The following is a 4824-nucleotide window of genomic DNA, read 5'->3' on the forward strand; positions in this document are numbered from 1 at the left end:
CGGTTGTGGATGTTGTAAACTCGACCATCCGTCTCTCAAGGTCCTTGCTTCAAGGTTTCCCAATGCTCTGGCGCTGTCCAAGCCCCGGTACTCCGGGGAGGAAGACCTCGGATTCATTTGACGGGCTTGTGGAGGCTGGGGGTCTGTGGAGCCCCGTGTGGGTGGGGCTGGGCGCGGCCGGGGCGGGGCCGGCTGGGAGCCCTAGGGAAAGGGTGAAAGGCACAGTTGAGAAAGGCCCGCCGGGCATTGGTTTCACAGTTTCCACGAAGGCTTCGTGTGCAAGCCTGAGGAATCTAGGTGCCTCCCTCCTGCCTCGCCTTTCTTGATTCTAGAAGCTTCAGTAGGCTTTTCTGGGTTGCTGGGACCCGGAAGAGCAGCGGCTTCCACTCTGGGGGCGGGTCCCAAGGGTCTTGCTGCTGCTCTGGGGCCGTTTGGACTCCTGGTGTTGGGGGAGGGGCCAAGGAGGTGCTGCTTGCGTCTCCTTTTGCGCCTGCGCGGCGGGCTCCGAGCGGGTAGGAGCGCGTGCGCGGTGACGTGGACGTCCGGTGCGCGCGCGCAGGCTCTTCAGCTGGAGCGGACACACGGTGTGCGAACCGAACAGAATAACCCGCCCCCAGCGGGATGTGAAGGACTCCGGGTGAGGCCGGCCACGCCCCGCACGGTAACTCTCGGGCCTGGGTGGAGGGCATCGCTTAGTACTGGCCCGATTGGAGTTTTTCGAGAGTTTGAAGCTCTTGTGTATTTGAACGGCGTGAGAAACGTTCCGCTGAGAGAGCTTCGCACGCCCTCGCCAGGCCGGGCCTTGCGCGGGGCCGCCTTTGGCGCGCGCCTCTGGTCTCTGAGCGAGGCTGCGCATGTCACCTCGCGCGCGTCCCCAGCCTCACTTCCGCGTCGCTCAGCTACCTAATTGGGAGCATCGACGCCAGAGAGAGCGGCCACGAGGCGGGAGGGGTGAGAAGCGCCCATGGCTCGGCCCTGCCCTCGCGTGCGTGGGGTGCCGCTCCGCGTGGTACGGTCTGCGTGACGACTTACAGCTTGGCGCCGGGCTCTAGGTCGAGAGCCATGCTTACGCGCTTTGCAGTTCAGCGCCTAGGTCTCGTGGTTCTAGAACTCCAAGGGAAACGGTGTTGGCGTCGCTTTTCTGAGGAACTGGGCGCAGCGTTTTGACACCTGTGCAAACGTCTTTTCTAACAAGTAATTTCCGGCCAAATTGTTTGAGGCAGGACGGCAAGTTTAATAAAGGAGGGCGAGGAAGTGAGCTGTAGGAGTGGGGACTTGGTAAACAAAGGACCGGTGGTGTGTGAGTGCAGAAATGAGGGAGGGGAAAACAGGTGGGAAGAGCAGGTGTTATTTTCTTTTTTCCTCTGTGGGGCAGCCTTTACCTAGTTCTGTTGATGGGGTTTCCTGTTTCTGTTAAAGGGTCAAGTAGGTCTCTGCCCTCAGTGCAAGGTATCTGGGATATTAACAGCACCCCCCCCCCAAAGCTCCAGTAGCCAAAGTTGAGGAATCTGTGTGTCAGAAGAATATGGAGAAACTAGGTATCGTTTCAGACAGGGTCGAGAGTGCAAAGTGGTAGTGTCTTGCTGTACAGATTTTTGCTTTGCCTTTCGAACCCTGGGAATGCCTTCTTCCTCTGGCCGGGGTGGAAGCAGGACCGGGGTAAATGAGGTCTGAAAGGAGGGGTTACTGATGGCAGTAACCAAAGTGCACTCTTTTAGAGGGAAGATAACTTTCCCAAGGTTCGCCTCGCCGGAGCAAACACGTGGATCATGAGAAGTCTCGAGCCCACCCGCGCGCGTGTTGTTGTAGAGCTTGCCAGGCTTATGCGGCTGAGTCCCTGGTTAACTGCTTGCTCTATTCGTTCTTTTTGGGCACGATGCCGCGGCTAGGCTGCAGGCAAAGTGCCTGGGGGCGGCGTGACGGCTGCTGGGAAGGGGGTTGGCCGCGGAGGGTCTGGTGGCTGGTTCTGTAGTCTCCAAGGTAACAAAATGCGACCGGGTCCCGCAGAGAGATCCTCGGGTTCCGGACGGCTGCACGTGATCTGTCGGGACTCCTCTTCCCCGGAAGAGCTTTCCTTGCGGCATTTTTTCACGTGGTTCTTGGCCAGCTGTCCTTTGCAGTTGAAAAGCGGCGGTTTGTGGGTCATTAATAGTCGACGGCGTCTGCTCCTCTCGGGGAAGGCAGTGAGAACCGTTTACTTTCTTGCGTATCGGAACAGCGCTAGTGTTTCTTGCCACCTACGGTTGTTTCTAGCGTTTGTGGGTTAAGTGGCTTGGGTCCACTTAACGGAAACACAGGCTAAGGACTTGAGGAAATTCAGTGCCCTGGGTACCTTGGCATACTTCAAGTTTGACTACAGCCCGTTTCTGCGTTAAAAGTTCTTCAAATTCTGCTTATCCAACTGCTAGGGACCTGTCAGCTTGTTGGCCCTGAGATGTAGTTAAGAGTCCATTCTTAGCAATAGAAAATACTCCTGCGGCCAGCAGTAACAGATGGTATCTGGGAAGAGAAGGGGCAGTACTGTCTTAGGCAGGTGCAATTCTGTGCCTTAAAACCTACAAGTGTTTCAGATAATATTTTGACATTTGCCCTATAAGGTTGTGACGATAAAATGCCCAGGATATTGTCTGTTCCGAAGTGAGTAGTTCTTAATAAATAGCAAGTATCATTTATTAAATTAGTAAAAAGCAAATGATGGTTAACAGCGATTAAGAAAGTATTAATAGTTGGCTATTTTACTGTCTTTGCCACCATTTGCTGTCATTTTCTTATTATATTTATATCCACATTCTGTTTTTAAAAAACTTAAAATTTCTTTACCCAGTGTTTATTGGTAAATGAAATCTGAGTAAACCTGTTCTCTTGAAATTTGAGTTTCACAAATATAATTTAACTTAACCATGTACTTGTAGTGAAGGATTATGTTAAGGAATATACTAACATCTTGGTGCCTGCCATATTACTGTATTTATTGTGTGAAAGGGTTGTAGATGTTTGTAGCAATTTGGAAAACGTTGAGAATGTGTTGCTTAGCATTTGAGTATCTGTGTTTTTAAATCATGGTATTGACTTGGAATTTTGATTTTGTGTAACTAATTTTTGGGGTTGAGCACAGTACATAAATCATTGAATTAGGAAACTAGTAAAACTAGTGTATTTTGTGAGTTGTATGAGGGTCATTGCTTTAGTAGATAAACATTTCCCAAAGAGGTCACTGGTGAAAAGACATTAAAATAGGGAGTCTGAAATTGTAGCAATTTATGGAACGTGTCAGATTACTTAGCTAAAAAATGTTTTCTGTGATAGCTTTTGTGTGTGTATATGTCTTCTGGTGTGAATTTTCCCCTCCACAACGTATTTTGTTAGCTTTTTATTATAGCTGTTTTATCTAGATAAAAAAATTTGATGTTGAAAAGCCAAATTGAACGTTTTTGAATTTTTTTTTTTTTTTTTTTTGAGGCGGAGTCTCGCTCTGTCGCCCGGACTGGAGTGCAGTGGCCGGATCTCAGCTCACTGCAAGCTCCGCCTCCCGGGTTTACGCCATTCTCCTGCCTCAGCCTCCCGAGTAGCTGGGACTACAGGCGCCCGCCACCTCGCCCGGCTAGTTTTTGTATTTTTAGTAGAGACGGGGTCACTGTGTTTTCCAGGTTGGTCTCAAACTCCTGAGCTCAAGCGATCTTCCTGCTTGGCCTCCCAAAGTGCTGGGATTACAGGCTTGAGCCACCGCGCCCGGCCTCGTTTTTGAATGTTAAGGTGTATATGTATGTACCAAAATTGTGGTTTTCATTAAAGCTTTTAGTTTACAAGAGTATTTTTAGGATGTTGCTAGAAGATTTATTTCTTCATGAGTAGCCTACCCCTTTCTTTTCTTTATTATTATTGTTATTATTCTTATTTTGAGACCGAGTCTCTATCTCGAAGGCTAGGCTAGATTGCAGTGGCGCTATCTCAGCTCATTGCAACATCTGCCTCCCGGGTTCAAGTGATTCTTGTGCCTCATCCTCCCAAGTAGCTGGGACTACAGGTGCACAACATGACGCCCGGCTAATTTTTGTATTTTTTGTAGAGAGAGCGTTTTGTCATGTTGGCCAAGCTGGTCTTGAACTCCTGACATCAAGTGATCCACCGGCCTCAGCCCCTTAAAGTGCTGGGATTACAAGCGTGAGCCACCGCCCCCGGCCTAGCCTACCCTTTTATAAAGTACATTTGAGTTTTGCAGTTGGCTTGAGATTATCTTAGACTTTTGAGTGGTCTTGGTGTCTGAAACAGCTGAATATCCTTAATTGACTGCCTTTTGATTAGAAAATTCAAATGTTTTGCAATATTTATCTTAGAAAAGAAAAGAAAATTCATATGGTAGCTCCAAACCTAGGCATATGCTTATAGTGAAGTGGAATCTGTGCTTAGATTTGATGTAGAATAAGAAATTTCATTCCATGTTCTTAAACCAGTAGCTGTTAATGGCTCAAGATAGAGATGGTTTTAGTTGTAAATTAAGTCTTTAATTCAATGCATTTTCATCAACTAATGGATTAATTTGATTAGTGGAGTTAAAAACCGGTCTTATACAGATCGTAAGTTAGAAAGCTTGTTTTCTTGTCTTCAGGCACATTTTTACATTTTTTTTTTTAGATGCCTGTGCACAAAGTTGAAATAGGTTAATATGACTTCTCTGAACTAATTTTTTGCTTAGGCAAAAAGAAAAACTCAAAATGTGTGTATATAAAGTTAGTGTAAAATTTACTTCAAGTGCAGTCTAATATTCACTAAACTGGGTTTTTGTCGGTTGCATCTTTGACATTTCATAGATTAATCTTTAAAAGA

General features: G+C 47.6%; 1 protein-coding gene across 3 annotated transcripts in view; it reads left to right on the forward strand.

The window, feature by feature from the left end:
• The first annotated feature begins 547 nt into the window (after window positions 1-547).
• The window catches only part of MGA (MGA, MAX dimerization protein), a 120043-nt gene continuing 115766 nt past the window's right edge, over window positions 548-4824 (forward strand). For all 3 annotated transcript variants that reach the window (XM_011961043.1, XM_011961045.1, XM_011961046.1), the window contains exon 1: window positions 548-661. The gene's annotated coding sequence lies outside the window, so the exon portion shown is untranslated. The remainder of the gene's footprint in view (window positions 662-4824) is intronic.

This window comes from Colobus angolensis, unplaced genomic scaffold (assembly GCF_000951035.1).
Source record: "Colobus angolensis palliatus isolate OR3802 unplaced genomic scaffold, Cang.pa_1.0 Scaffold533, whole genome shotgun sequence".
Classification (NCBI taxonomy): Eukaryota; Metazoa; Chordata; class Mammalia; order Primates; family Cercopithecidae; genus Colobus; species Colobus angolensis.